Here is a 16,936-nt window from a genome sequence, read left to right on the forward strand (position 1 = left end):
GCGTGCGTGTGTGTGTGTGTGTGTGTGTGTGTGTGTGTGTGCACATTCTTAATTCCTTTCTCTATGTTATAAGTTTTGAAAGTGGAAAGTATGAGCTCTTTAATTTTGCGCATTTTCAAGATATCAAAAGCTATTCTGTTCCTTCGCATGGATATTACGATACGCTTATTGATTTTTGGAAAAAGAAAAGGCAGTGGGAATTTGCGTAGAAGTTGTTGTAACTCTATAAATATAAGAGTATGACCATCTTAAAATATTAAGGGTACATGAACACTTAAATGTTTAAAATGTTTTTCCATTTATCTTAATTTTAATTCTTTCAAGAGTATTATATCATTTTAAAGTTTAGATTTATTTTTATATGCATGAGTGTTTCGCCCACGTGTATGTCTATGTACCATGTGCCTCCTGGTGCCCGGGAGGTCAAGAAGGTAGCACTTGATCCACTGGAACTGAGGTTACAAATGGTTGGGAGCCCCCATGTGGGTGGTAAGACCTGAACTCAGGTCCTCTGCAAGAACAACAGTGCCTTCTTAATTCTTACGCAGTTTTTAAGTCTAAGTCTTGCATTTATATCTTTATTCATTCTTTAATTTCTTGTTTTTTAATTTTATGCTATTGATAGGAAATTATCATCTTTATTTTATTTTTACATCGTTAATTACTAGTCTATAGAATCAATTGTGTGATACCTTGGTGGGTTCCTTTATGACCTTTAATAAGGTTCAATGGGTACTTTGGATTTCCTCCACTTAATAGCCTATAATCCTCCTTTCTAATCTTTTATTTGGAGGGGCTTTTTTTTTAAGACAAGGTTTCTCTGTGTAGCTCTGGCTGTCCTGGAATTCATTCTGTAGACCAGGCTGGCTTTGAACTCAAGAGATCTGTCTGCCTCTACCTCCCAAGTGCTAGTATTAAAACTGTACGCCCCCACCACCCAGGCTTCTCTTTTCTAATCTTGATGCCTTTTGTATTATATTTGTACCTCACAGCTCCCTAGAACTCCCTAACAATTGTAAATGACATTTTACTCCTCATCCCTGGGAGAAGTGTGTGAGTCCTTTTCCGTATGGTGTCAGTTGTGCGGCTTTAGTAGGTCTCTTAAAATGTACTTCAGGAAGTTTCCTCTAAAATGATTTGCATCTGTATCCTCACAGATTCAGTTCTTCCTGTGTTTCAAATCAGGCTCAATTATCCATAAGAGCTCTATATGTTACATGGAAATTAACACACAAATGAACAAGAAATAGATTTCAGTTTACCATGAATCAGCTATGATGCCAAGATATCCTGCTTCCATATTTTTAACTATTCTATACTCCTTCCTATGATGTCTTACATTAATGTTCTGCAACTTGCCAGAAAAACCCAGAATAATTCTTCTAATTTTTCTGGTATGAAATTTGTGCCTAAAAGTTTCATGTATTTTCTCAGAACCGGGCACAGAATAAGCACTTGAATGGTCCTAAGCAAAGAAAGCTTTGTTATAGAAATTGATCTAGCTCCCCTGAAGCCCTTCATAATGAACAAAATGATGGGGACAGAGATCCTGGCCCTCAGCGAGGTTGTAGTTTAAGGAGATAGGCAATATTATTTCTGTAAAACAGATAACATATGCAGTCTGATGAAACAGTATACCCATGGTGGGGCAAGTGCTCCACAAGGCAGAGCCAGTCTATATCAAAGCTGAGGCTTCACAGCAGAGACAGGGTGTGGACAAACTCCGAGGACTGGGAAAGAACTAACTGATATGTGCTGAATAAACTTCAGGCACAGCTTTAAACAGGAAATGGAAAATTTTTAACTTCATTTGAGTTGTAATATGAAGTCTGGGCATTAAGTCCAATCACCACTGCTTAGGATGTGCAAAATAAAGGTAACACATACACACACACACACACACACACACACACACACACACACACACATTAGATATCATAACATTCTCTATGGAGTTTTAGCCTTGGAAATACAGTATTTGGGAGAAAAAATTTTCAAGTCTCCCAGTAGGTTAAACTTTCTTGGGTTTCTTGTCACTAGAAGTGTCAATCATCACAGCAACCTCTGAATAGATTCCATTAAAACCCTTATTCTAGATAACACAGTTTGGTTGATGTGTAGCACCTAAGGATGCTCACCCCTCAATCTCCACTGCCCAGGGCTTTGACTGGCGTCATTCATTTGAAGATTTCAGCATTCTTTTGTGTAAGATAGCTGTGTCAGAATTCCCAACTTGCCACTAAATACATTATTCGATCCTTCTATGCCTACATTTCCTTGCCTATAAAATGGAGGTGTTAAATTACCTGTGACCCTAAAGGCTCAATAAGTTATCATGTATTATATGTAGAAAATAATGTCTGTGGGCAATAGGACAATGATCAGCCACTAAAATCTTTGTGCCTTTGCAAGCACAACAACCTGAGTTTGGAACCCCAGGACCCATATAAAAAGCCAAGCATGGTAGTTTGTGCTTATAATCCCAGGAATACTGAGATGAGAGTGCTAGAGACAGATCTCCAAAGTTCACTGGTTAGTTACACTACCCCTGAAGATGCTCAGAGCCAATGAAAGACCATGTGTCAAAAGGTGGAAGGTGTTCAAGGAACTGACGTCGTCTAAGGTTGTATTCTGGCCTTCATAGTAACTTGTGTAAGAGCTGTACCCACCCACATAGAAACACTGCTTGTACACACACACATAAATGTGGTGCCCACTACATCTACATAATTATCACATCATATGTGAGCTATAACTCTGATCTTGTCCCTAAAGCTTAAGAGAATTTTGACAGCATTACAGCCTCGCTGTCCGGTTTTAACCACCGCATTATAAATGGAATGGTCCATGATTAGGTGACGACTAGGCCGTTTTTTACTTTTGATAGTACATAAATCACCTGTGGCTTCCCTTACTCTCACCAGATCATGGAGTTCTTTGCCCCAATTTAGGCATGTAATTTCGTGTGTGTGTGTGTGTGTGTGTGTGTGTGTGTGTGTACCAGCCAACACATACAAATGTTGGCTGTTCTCAACCAGCACCACACATCCTAGCTGAACAAAAGCCAGGTGTCTTTCTTGTGCTTGCACAGGCTTCTACCTGCCTTACTGCTTACTGGAACCTACCCTGGCTTCCTTCCACTGGAAGAAAGATTCAGCAGCTGTAGGGGAGAGAAAACTCTCGTGAACAGTCTTCTTAAATTGAATGTAGACCTCTTGTTCATATTACCCTGCCAATTCCCACATAACTCTGTGGCTCCCTTGCTTTCAACCAGGGAAAGTTTTCAGACTTCCCCTTCCCCTTTCCCACTGTCTATTCATTCCTCTGTAATTTTTTTTTATAAAGAAAGGGCCTTGCTATGTAGCTAATGCTGGCCTCAACTCAGCAGCAATCCTCCTGCCAAAGTACTGAAGTTAAAAGCATGTGCTACCACAGCCAGGCCATTTCTCTCTATAACAAACATTTTAGAAGCAACTCAGCCCAAACAAATATGTTTGCAGATAAGTAATAACCAACCTCGGATAGTGTGCATATAGTTGGGATATATCTTCTCCTTCCCTTTCTGGCAAAGCACTAGCCTGTCTCCCCTGAACATTGCTGAGCCACATTGTCCCCATCCCTCAGTTCTTTCATCTCCCCAGGAACACTCCCATACTCCCATCCTGTGTGTTCTACTCAATTTCCACTGTCTAGCAGAGCACAGCCCCCACAACTGTGCTCCATAACTCCAAGCCAATTACACCTAATGGCATTTGAACAAGGTCCCAAAGCTTCTAAAACTGGGACAAATTGACAGGATTTGAACAGTCCCCTCCACTAGGTCTTGAGATGGTTCTGACTATAGTATCACCTTTGAACAATGACCAATAATTTCTTTATGAGTAATGCCTCTAGACCTTAACACACACATACACACACACACACACACACACACACACACACACACACACACACACACACCAAGCTCTGCAGGAGATATTTCTTCCACAGGGTTATGAGAAAATCAGGCCCCTGGTCAGTTTCTTTCCACTCCTGCTGTGATCATGACACATCCCTGGGACATCAGTTAGGCCACCACCCACCAGGCTACCAGGATGTGGCTGAGGTGGGGGTGGGGTTCCTTGTACTTCCCCTTTCCAGGAAGCCAACTAACTTTAAATTGCTCCATCCTTCCCACTGACACACTTGTAGTTGATTTGGAGTGCTCACTTCCATGGTTTTTCTCAGGAGTGATTGCTACTTTAGATCAGTGATTGTCAACATGTGGTGGTGTGTGATCTCTTTGTGGGGACGGGGTGTCGAACGACCCTTTCCTAGGAGTGACCTAACACCAGATATTTACATTACAATTCATAACAGTAGCAAATGTACAATTATGAATTAGCAATGAAATGATTTTATGGTTGGGGGTCAGCACAAAGTGTCACAATGGCATTAGGAAGGTCGAGAACCATGACTTTAGAGCTTGGAGCCATGGTCCTTAACTAGAGGTGATTTCACCAGCCACTGGACATTTGGCAATGCCCAGAGACACTTTCTGTTGCCATAACTGAGTGGAGGTGTTGCTAACAGCATCTAGCAATGTCTAGGAATACTATTAAACACCCTACTATACACAGGCATAACCAACCCCCACAGCAACAAAAGCATCGACTTAGGCCTGGAGAGATGACACAGTGATTTACTGGCTGCTCTTCCAGAGGATGTGACTTCAGTTCTCAGCACCTTCAACAGGACACTCAGAGCTGTCTAACTCCACCTGTGACACCTCTGGCTTCTACAGGTCTCTGCGCTCAATGTGAACATACCCACACATGCATACACACATCTATATATAATTTAAAAGAATAAAACTAAGTCTTTAAAATAATTGACAGTGCATAGAGCATAAAAGATGAGAAACACTGTCTTGGAAGGACTGTTTGCCTCAGTGGACTTTTGCATGCCTGAATTATTTTTTTACCATTAGTCCCAACTATCTATCCCATTGCATGCTTCTGTGTCATAAGCAGTGATAATCTTCCTGACCTTTGTTCCTAACTCAGCACTTTACTTTCAGGTTAGCCAGACTTGGGGATCAGAAGCTACTGAAGATTAGCTTCATAATCTCCCACCCTCCTGGAAAGTGAAGTCTTTCTCATTAGTAGCAACCACCATTGCACTGACTAGGGCAGGCAATTCTAACTCTAGTCATGTTGCCACCTGAGAAGCAATTCAGTTCTTTAATAAAATGTAATGAAAGGAAATGAAACAAGGCCTCTAAAATGATTAATCCTAAAACAGATGCAGTGCTGTACATCTTTAATCCCAGCAATCAAGAGGCAAAAACAGAGGCAGGTGGATCGCTGTGAGTTCCAAGCCAGCTTGGTCTACATAGTGAGTTCCAGGATAGCCAGGAATACACAGAGACCCAGTCTTGAAAACAACAGAAGGAAGAATATGCCAAGATTATTAATCCTGAACAAAAAACAGTAGGTAGGGTCAGGGTTAGAAAGCTATTTATTGAAAGATTAAACAACAACAACAAAGTCTAGAATCAAGGAATAGATGAACCTTTTCTTATGTTGCTCATAAAGGTGAAATTTCTCTCCCATATGTCTATCATTTGAAGTTCATCCCAATAAAAATTACACAGTAAAAATATTAAACTTGACCAAGTGATTCTACAGTTTATTAGGAAAAAATAAAAATAAAAATTTTGGCAGATATGGTGGTACAGATCTTTATTCCACACAGAAGGCTGAGGCAGGAGGATGCCAACCAAGATCTGGGCCAGCTGTGCTCCATAGCAAGACCCTGTTCCAAAACAAGTCTTATTTTAATATTTTTGGAAATGCTAAGTAAATAATATTGAAACAACTGACTATGCATTTGCACAAAAATTGAGAGTTTAATTGATCACAGATTTTTAACATGAAAAAGCCAAAAACTTTAGATAAACTATTACAAGAGTCCTTACAACTCAATAAGATGACATTTCTCAGTAAGAAAATGGGTAAAGTTTAGCTGAATATATAGTTCCGGCGTAGGGTGCTGGCTAAGCATATGTGAGGTCCTCGTTTCAGTCCACAATAAAGAAAACAAGTGGGGCTGGCTCAGTGATAGGTGCTAACCCAGTATGGTAGCTTGAATAAAATGTCCCCCATAGGTCCACAGGGAGTAGCACTATTAGGAGGTGTAACTTTGTTTGAGTAGGTATGGTCTTGTTGGAGGAAGGGAATCAGATCACTCCCTACTGCCTATGGATCAAGATATAGGACGCTAAGATCCTTCTCCAGCACCATGTTTGCCTATATGACACCATGTTTCCCACTTGGTTTTAAGAAAGAATCTCCAATAATTTCTGAATGTCCCTATCTTAGGGTTTCTAGTGCCTTGAAGAGAGACCATGATCATCACGGCAATTCTTATAAAAGAAAACATTTCCTTGGGGCTGGCTTACAGTTTCAGAGCTTTAGTCCATTATCCTCATGGCCGTGAGTTTCATCTCCACTAACATATAAAGCCAGATGCAGTGGTACACATGTGTAATCTCAGTCAGCACTTGGGAATTAGAGATAGTAGGATCCAAAATGCAAGATCATCCTCAGCTACATAGTTAAGCTTGCAACTACATAAGACCCTGTCTCAGAAAAGAACAGAACAGAATAGGCAAACTTGGAAGACATTACAAATGGCCACTAAACATATGAACAGATGTTCAACTTTATTATTAAAGAAACACAAGGCTGGAGAGAAACAGAACTCAGCCATTAAAGGCTAAGGCTCACAGCCAAAACATCAAGAAATGTAATTAAAAACAATAGCGAACAGAGGATGAGACACTTTATTACACTCTTAAGAAAAAACAAAATGGGAATAAATACTGAGCCACCTAGTTAAAAAAAAAAAAAGACGGCTGCAACTTGTGTCACCTTCCCTTGTTTTCTTGCATATTTTCTTTGTTTCTTACCACCCATAACTACTACTCCCCAGAGCAGGCCCCTCCTAGATGTCTTACCATCTTGATAAAGATGGAGTAAGTCAGAGTTTCAATACACATGCCAAGAAAGGTTTTCACTTCCATTACAAGTCTGCTCAACTTTGTTCTTGTTGTTTTGTCATTTCTTAAATTTTTTTTCCTTTGGTTGGTTAGTTGGTTGCTTTTCTTTTCTGCTTTGAGGGACAGACCTTTTATCCAGGTGACTAATGCTGAGAATGAATTCGTCCAGGTGAGGACTCACTTCTGAGTCATGAAGGTACCGCATTTCTGTTGGCCCGTACAGAACATTATCTAAACAAAACATAAGCACGGCAATTATAAGGCAGGACTCAAGGTGAGGCAGCACTCATGTGACTGCTGCAGTTGGGTAAGTAAGGAGGGAAGAAGAGGGCAGCGTGTAAAGAAATTATATCACTAGAATGCACGTAGTCACTGGCCCTGTTCTAAGTTTGAATAAAGTTATCTGATTCAGTGTTCAATATAACATTGTAAAGTCATTTATTAATCATTCCCTTATTTTTAATGGGGAACCTCAGAGAGACTGAAGCTAGCTGACTTGTTTGAGATTAATTAATAATTGGCAGAGCTGGGCTTTGAATCCATACCTGCTGACGGGACAATTTTCACTCACATTTCCTTCTGAGAGGAATCAAAGGGAAAAGAGAGATCTAAGAGAACAGAAGGAAGGTGAAAGAGAGGCTCAAGTTTTCAAACATTGGGAAGCAGTTGTCAGAGGGTGTCCAGACTCCTTTGCAGTTCTAACCCAAGCTCTTGCAATGCCAGTCCCTGGTCGCTGCTACCAAAGCTTCCTGAGATGATCTGGTTAGAGGGGTTCCATCTGGGAAAATAGGCACTACACACAGAAATAAACACTCTTTTTTTGCCATGAAAAAAAGCATTGTTTTCAGAAGGGATCCACTTGAGTTCAGTAACATAAAAGTACTGGCTTTGGGTTGCTTTTCCTCCTTTTCCCCTAGGCATAGCCTAGACAGCAACCAATTGAAAGGGTCTCTTTTGCTGGGGATTTAGCTCAGTGGTAGAGTGCTTACCTAGGAAGCGCAAGGCCCTGGGTTCGGTCCCCAGCTCCGAAAAAAAGAACCAAAAAAAAAAAAAAGAAAGAAAGAAAGAAAGGGTCTCTTTTGCCCTTCTCCAGGCATTTAGCTGACATTTAAACAGGAAAGGATAAGCTTTCAGCATTGTTATTTAGTTCACTCTTTGAGACAGAATCTCTCTGTGTAGCCCAGGATGGCCAGAATTCTCTGTGTAATCCAAATTGACTGTGGACTTACAGCAATTGTCCTATCTCTATCTTCTGAGTGCTAGGATTACATTCGGCAACCCGCATGGCTAACCTGCAGGTTTTGAATGGTAACAAACCATTCCACCGTAGTAAGCTTAGATGTGTTCAGTTGGGTTTTTTTTACACTCCAGATTTTATTCCCCTCCCAGTCCACCTCCCAACTGTTCCACATCCCATACCTCCTCCCTGCCCACCTGTCTCCACAATGATGTCCCCACCCCACCCATCTCTCCAGACCTCTAAACTCCCTGGGGCCTCCAGTCTCCTAAGGGTTAGGTGCATCTTCTCTTACTGAACCCAGACCGGGGAGTCCTCTGCTGTGTTATGTGTTGGAGGCCTCATCTCAGCTGGTGGATGCTATCTGGTTGGTGATCCAGTGTCTGAGAGATCTCAGGGGTCCAGGTTAATGGATACTGCTGGTCCTCCTACAGGGTTGCCCTCCTCAGCTTCCTCCAGCTTTTCCCTAATTCAACCACAGGATTCAGCAGCTTCTGTCCATTGGTTGGTTGCACATATCTGCATCTGACTCTTTCAGCTGCTTGTTGGGTCTTTCTGAGGGCAGTCATGGTAGATCCCTTTTTGTGAATGCCCCCATAGCTTCGGTAATGGTGTCAGGTCTTAGGGCCTCCCCTTGAGCTGGATCCCACTTTGGGCCTGTCCCTGGACCTTCTTTTCCTCAGGCTCTTCTCCATTTCCATCCCTGCAGTTCTTTCAGACAGGAACAATTATGGTCAGAGCTTTGACTGTGGGATAGCAACCCCCTCCCTCACTTGATGCCCTGTCTTTCTCCTGAAGGTGGATTCAGTAAGTTCCCTCTCCCCACCGTAGCCCACCCCCACCTTGAGTCCTGAGAGTTTCTTGCCTCCCAGGTCTCTGGTACATTCTAGAGTGTCCTCCCAACCTTCTTCCTCCTGAGGTCATCTGTTTCCATTCTTTCTGCTGGCCCTCAGGGCTTGCTTCAGTCCTTTCCCCCACCCAATACCAGATCATGTTTCCCTCTCCCTCCATCCACCCCCATCCCTATTCTGTTTATTTATCCTCATTTTACTGACAAGGGAACTTAGACATTATATATATATATATATATATGCATATATATTTCAGAATAATTGAATATACATAAATATTTCATTTCCAAGCGAATATGGGGTACAACATAATGCTTTAATAAATATATATATAGTAGTAGAATAAAAATAAAAAATTAGCATACTTATCCTATATATTTATTTCTTTAAGGTAAGATTGTCTAATACCCACCCTTCCAGTTATTTTGAAATACATAATGCATTAATCTATAGTCTTGGTCAGGAGGTTTAGCAGACTCCGTTATTTCTGTCTAGCTGCAACTTTGTGCCATTTAACTAATCCTCCCCTCTATCGACAGGATTTATATAATTTATAAAAGCCAGTTTTGATTCATTCCAGAATCTACTACACCTTTCTTTTCCATTTTCTAGCCCCTGAAATAAATTCTAAAGAGCCCTCTGGCCTTCATCCACTTTGTATCTCGATTTTAGGATTAGATTAGGATTGGTTCTTTTTCTCATTGCTAGGACCAAATACCTGACAAGAAGCAGCTTTAGGGAAGATGAGTTTATTTTTGGCTAGCAGTTGGACACTGGAGCTCTCTGCTATGGCAACAAGAGAGTGAGAGAGCAGAAGCAGAGTAAAGTAAATGTCAGGGCTCAGCTCACTTTTTCCTTTTTCCCTTATTATCCAGTCTCCAGCCAATGGAAAAGTACCACCCACAGTTAGGGTGAGTCCTCCATCCTCAGTCAGTTAAACGTCTCTGGAAACTACAATCACAGAGCTGTCTCCTAAATGATTCCACATCCAGTTAGGTTGACAACCAACATTAATCATTGTGGAATTCTGTAGATATTAAACCTTTACTACTCAATCAAACGTTGAAACATAAGATATAAACAGAATTCTAGACCCTTCGTGAAGTTTCTGGAGAAGGGGAAGAGTGTCAAGATCCACTTCCTCAGTCTTCAGCTAGGGCCTCTTTCATGAGTCCCAAAGCCACATACCCAACTGTTCACCGACTTGTTTTCCTCAGGTGGCCCCTACACACTTGCCAATCACACGTCTTTGCAAGCTTCCTCCTCTTCCCTTTTAAAAAATTATATCTTTATTTATTCTTTGAAATTCATATAGGCTCATAGACTATTTTGATCATATCCATCATTACCATCCTCCAATTCTCCTCAGAGTCCTGCTCTAAATGTTCTTCCAAAATTTATGAACTCCAATTTTTGTTGTTATTGCTAACCTCCCAGTCAAATTAGTACTGCCCATATGCGCATGGGTGAAGAGCCATCCACAAGTATGAACAATCTACTAGCAGCCATGTCCACACAGGAAAGTAACTCGACAGCATGTCTGCCAAGGGTGAGACATTGCTCTCCCACTCCTGTTGGAACTTCCACTGGCTTAATCTATGCAGGTAATCATAGTTGCTGTGAGTAGGGTATGCAAAAGCCATATCCAGTCCAGAAATCAGCATTTCATAGCTTGCCCACTTAGCTGCCAGTTCTTACATTCTTTCTGCCCACTCTTCTGAGATGTTCCCTGAGCCTTGTATTGGGGGCGTATACTATAGATGACCAATCCACAGCTTAGAACTCAAAACTCTTCACACTTCGCACTTCGAACAATTATCAACCTCTGCATTAATTGTTGCCCATTTCAAAAAGAAGCTTTTCTCCCCCAAAATTAGAAGCAACATAAATCTATAGGTATAAACATAAATATTTAGAAAGCAGTTTGACAGAATGACCATTTACCAAAACAACAACCATAGATTCCTCCTAGGACTCAAGATCTCCCAAGTCGTGAGCTTTTGACCAGGTTTACATTGCCAGGCAAGAAAACCCTCCTATAGAGCATCTTCATTTTCAATCAGAAAGCAGTTGGTTTTCCCACTAGCTGTCATTGTCACTATTGCACCGGTGGGTGCATCTTACCAGACAGGTTAGTCAGGATGGTAGCATTCCATGTCCAGTGTTAAGTGAGAGCATTGGTGTCTTTTCTCCCTTAGCAGCCTAAATTACACCTTCTGGCACTATGTAAGCTAGCCAGTATGGCCTTTCCTAGTCAAAAGAGACTAATTTCTCTATGTTCTGTATCCAAGATGACTAGAATAAAATGCGTATTCCAAAGTAATAATTGTTTATAAGTAATATTAATAATAATGTGATGATGCCTTTCTTAGCATGTCTAGTGAAACTCTGCTAAACTTCTTTACATCTTGATAGAGAAGAAAAAAAGCAAGAAACCAAGAGAAGGTGACATAAGTAGTGCTCGTCTTGTATTAAATTAGGTGGCTCAGTGTTTCTCTGCCTTTTGCAATATTCATTTATTAAATTATATCAATCATTAATAAAAACTTAAGAATCATTATTAATAATTTATTTATTTATTAGACTTTTGTGGAAGGTGTATAACCAAGAGCAATGGAAATAGCCTGTATTGTTTTAGGTGATTCTGAAGCGTAGTGTAAGACTCTGCACTATGCCTGGCACTGAGCTTTTCATTTACTGACCAATGTCCTTTGGCAGCACTGTTAACTGCCCATGCAGAGTGCTTCCATTCAAACTCCTTTTTCATTTATATATACATATGCATACACACACACACACACACACACACACACACACACACACACACAAGCTAGTGTATTTCCACAAGGCTTCTTCATATATCCTTACCTTTAGCTAACCCACTTCTACACCCTTCTCTCCTCTATTTCCCTCTCCCTATCCTAATTTATGCTTTTAATTATTTTTTACACACTCTTCCTCCCGTGTTCTCTCTCTCAGTGGCCACTCTGTTTCCCATCCAGCTTTGTAGGTTACGAACCCAAAAGTGATCTAGAATAGTAGTCAGTATCCTTTCCTATTAAAGATTTGAACATAATTTTTGTTCCTGTATAAATTTATGTGTGGGGAACTTGGTCGCCAGGGTGATGAAATGGGAAGGTTGTGTGGGCCTTCCAGAGATGGAGCCCAGAGGGAGGCCATTGGGTTATTGGAGCAGGAAGTAGTCCCCTGGTGATTCCTTGGTTGTTTTCAAGAGATGGGTATTACAAAATGAACATGTCTAGTCCCTCATGTCTTCTCAGCTTCCTGACTCAAGGTAAGTCTGCTCTTTCCCAAATGGGTTTCCACCATTGCTGTCTCTGCAGGGAAGTGATAACCCTGCACTATGGAGCCTTCTCAGTACTGTTTAAACTTTGGACCTGAAGAATTGTGCACCAAATAAACTTCGTCTTCACAAGTATACTGGTGCACGTATTGCAAAAAATCTATACAAAGTGAAATATAGAAGTATAGTGGTCCCTTGGTATCCTCACAAACTAGGTTCCAGAACCTCCTACAGATATCTAGGGAAAGCTCAATGTCTACATATTAAACGGCATACTACTGCATAACCTACACATGTCCTCATAAACTTTTCTTCAATTTTTATTTGTTTATTTTATGTGTATTCGCGTTTTGTCTACATGTATATCTGTGTACCATGTGAGTGCCTGGTGCCCACAGACATTGGAAGAAAGTGTGGGGTTCCCTAGAGCTGGCGTTACCAATGATTGTTAGCTACCACGTAAGTGCTAGAAACCAAACCCCAGGTCTTCTCCAAGAATAACAAGTGCTTTTAAGCCCAGAATAATGTCTTTGGCTCCATATGTATTTAAATAATCTCTACATTACTTACAATGAAAAGTTATGCAAACGGTTGCTTTACTACTTTATTTGGAGAATAATGAGGAAAAAAGTGTACATTCTCAGTACAGGTGCAATGCTTTTTATTTTTTTTTATTTTTATTTTTTTTGCAATGCTTTTTAAATATGATTCTACCTTGTAGCCCAGTCTAGCCATGATCTGTGTGGCCTAGACTGGCTTCAAACTCTAACAATCCTCCTGCCCCAGATTCCTAAGCACTGGAATTACAGATTTGAGCCAGCATGCATGGCTGCAATTATTTTTTAATATCTTCATCCAACCATTGACTCCACATATTCAGAACCTGAGGGAATGGGTAGCAGGTTGTAGCTGAGTCTCTATAATCCATACACCCTCTGCCCCAAGTATTCAGCTCTGCTGTGGCAGGATGAGAGCTGTCATCAACAATATGTAACAAATGGGTGAGGCTCTGCTCCAATTACAGGCAATGAGAGATGGATGTTATGACGTATCCCTGTCATAACAGTATGCTATGTACAGCCAAGTACTGTCAGAACAGCACTTGGGTTATAGAAGCAAGATGATAAGGAGTTGAAAGTCATACTTGGCTACTTATTGGATCTGAGACCAGTTTGGGCTACTCTCTCAAATAAACAAAGATAGACCAGATTTGGCACATGAACTTCAACTCCCACTCGCCAGGATAACTATCTACTTTCCTTTCTTACATCTAATCATGAAAACCCCATGTATCTCACTTTCTAAGTAGTTGTTAAATGTATCCCCCTCTTCACCCACATTTATACTATTTTAGTTCATGTCTTTGTCCATTGTGTTTTCTGACTGGGACAAGTTAAGGAAAGACGAAGATTTCATGGAAAGATGCTTTAGGAACACAGTCCATGTCCTTCCCAGGTTTCATTTCACTTCTGTTTTTGTTTGCTTTGTGAGATAAGAATCTGGCGAAGGAGCCCCCAGGCTATGGCTTAGGAAGGTAAGCAGTGATGTATCATCCTTGTTGACTTGGCACGATACTGCACGAAGCTATCTAAAGAAGGGAGAGTTTACACTGGTTCTCAGTGTGAAGGTACAGTCTCTTCTAGTGGGAAAATATCAAAGGAGACTTTTTTTTGGCAAGTGTTTTATTTTTGAGACAAGGTTTTACTAAGTTGTCCCAGGGTAGCCTTAAAGTCACACTCTGGCCTATAAGCTCTTCAATTTTTGATCCTCCTATGTCTGCCTTCCAAGCAGCTAGATTTACAGGCCTGTACTGCAAAGCCACTGCAAACTCAGTTGCTGTCTCCCAAGATCATTCTTTTCCAACAGTTCTCCATGTCAGCTAAGTGGCATCACCGCTCAAATATGTCCTTAGACCAGAAGTGTCAATGTCACACCTATGACCTTCCCCTTTCTTTCCCACCTTCTGATTCTTCAGTAAAATGTTTTTTACTCCACCTATAAAATCTTAACACCTCACCTGCCCTTTTTCTTACTACTATGCCAGTCTAAACAGTTCTCATCTTGTGCCTCGAAAACTACTGTGGCCTTGAGCTTCCCTCCCTGCCTCCACCCTTCACCACCTGGAGTCACCTCAATAGTCAAATAATCTATTTTAATTTTAATTCTTTGTACGTGTGCATGTGTCTGTGTGCATTGTTCATATGCAAATGTATATGCATGTGGAGGCTACAGGTAAACCTTAGACACTGTTCCTCAGGAGCTGTCCGCTATATTTTTCACCTTAGTTTAGTTTATTTGTCTTGAGTGTTTTGCCTGCATGCATGCTCAGGGAAACCAAACGAAGGTATGGAGCCTCCGGAGCTGGAGTTGTGAGCTGCCATGGAGCCCCACTGCACCATCTCTCCAGAGCCTCACTTATTTTTTGGATCAAGTCACTGAGATCAGAGGCTCATTGATTAGGTTAGGCTAGCTGGAAGACGACCATGGGTTAGAGAACAGCTAACCGGACCAAGACGAAATCCAGAGCTAAAGCAGCTATCTTAGACCAGGAGCTTACCTGACAAATAGAAGCTACAGACAAAGGAATAACAAAATGGAAGGAGAAACGCGAGTGCCTGGGATCACTAGGGGCTCAAATACTTTATATGAGCCTCACACTGCTTTTTTCTGAACTGTTAGGGAAAGATTGCTTTTCTTGTTTATAAAACTATTCTTTTTCACTTTTTGAGACAGGGCCTCTCTATGTAGTCTTGCCTGTCCTAGAACTCTCTATGTAGACCAAGCTGGCCTCAGACTCAGAGACTCTGTTGTCTTTGCCTCCCAAGAGCTGGAATTAAAGATATTCCACGAACCAATTGTAGTGCCCAGTTCCTGAATGACACCTTAACATATGTGCTACAGCCAAAAGACTCACAGCGCTAGCACCTTCAAATATATGTTTAAGATTTTACAGTGGACTGGAAATCAATATTTGTCAAAGAGATTGCCCACAGTTCTCTACAAAGAACAGTAGCAAATAATTATATTGATCGTTTGCTATGTGCCGGACCCTGATCTGAACACTTCCCATGTTTGAACACATTCGATCCAATAACACCTGAAGGAAGGGCCATAGTCATCGTAATTCTCTAAAGGGGGAAGCAGAAGCACTGAGAATTCAAGGAACTTGCTTGCAACCACACTAACAGCAAGTGCTCGAGCTGGGATTCCACAGCAGACATTCTGGCTACACAGCCTTTGCCCTTAACTGTCAGGGCATCTTATTTTCTGTGTCATTACTTTTGCAGCAATGGTCCTTTGAGTTGTTGCTGTGCATCAAGTGGAACTGTTCTCATGAGTTACTAGACAAAAGCAGATAGACACTATTTTTATTAGATCATTAATATAACTTTGGTAGAGCTGTCTGCTTATAGTTTTTCAGTACTACTAATCCCCCACACACAAGCATGAAAGGGTTACTTTCTGAGATCAATCAGGAAAGACAGTGCTCAAGAGAGTCTTGTCTATTAGTTTCGTTTCCGTTAACCTTTCTGTCAATAGCAGCTTTGCACAGTGGGACAGAGGCAGGGGAGAAAGCTAGATTTCATGAAGCCCAGGATGCCTTCCAAATTGACTGTGTAGCAGAGAGACTACTCTTGCTCTTCCTGCCTCCAGCACCTGAGTGCTGTCATGACAACCGCTCCATGATCATGTCCAGCGACAGCTGTTTTATTTTAGTATAATTTACTCATTCATTGTGAATTCAGACCTGGAGATATAGCTTAGTGGTAGAGCAGTTGCCCTGGATTTTAGCCTCAGAACCCTATTAAATATAGCTCTAGAAAATTCAAGGGGGTTCAGTATGCTCTTGTGCTCACTGGGAGTCACTTTCCATCATATTCGCATCTTTTTTTTTTTTTTGGTTCTTTTTTTCGGAGCTGGGGACCGAACCCAGGGCCTTGCGCTTCCTAGGTAAGCGCTCTACCACTGAGCTAAATCCCCAGCCCCTCATCTTCGCATCTTTAAATCACTTCTAAATCACTCTCTGTTTATTTGCTTTTCTAAATATCTGTGTAATGAAATGGCATAGCAAGTAGTCTTTTGTGAATAACTTCTCTCCCTTAACATGATGTTTTCATGGCAAGGCAATAAAAACAAATGATTACTTAACCCTTTTTATGTGACTAGGGGATGGAAATTGAGTCCTTGGGCATGGTATGTAAGTGTTCAACTCCCGAGCTACAACCAAAGTTATCAGTAATCTAACTAATGTACAGAATTCAGATATTTTGGACTGTAGAGATAGTTCAACAGTTAATAAAAACACGGGTTGCCCTTCCAGAGGACCTAGGTTCAATTTCCAACATCCTATATGGTAGCTCATAACCATTTAAAACTCCACTTTTAGGAGATATGATACACTCTTCTGCCCTCCACAGTGTACAACATGCAGGTGGTATTCAGTTATACTTGTAGGCCAACACCCATATGCATAGAGGAATTTTTAGAAAGTAATTCTAACA

The sequence above is a fragment of the Rattus norvegicus genome, chromosome X (assembly GCF_036323735.1).
Source record: "Rattus norvegicus strain BN/NHsdMcwi chromosome X, GRCr8, whole genome shotgun sequence".
In the NCBI taxonomy this organism is placed as follows: Eukaryota; Metazoa; Chordata; class Mammalia; order Rodentia; family Muridae; genus Rattus; species Rattus norvegicus.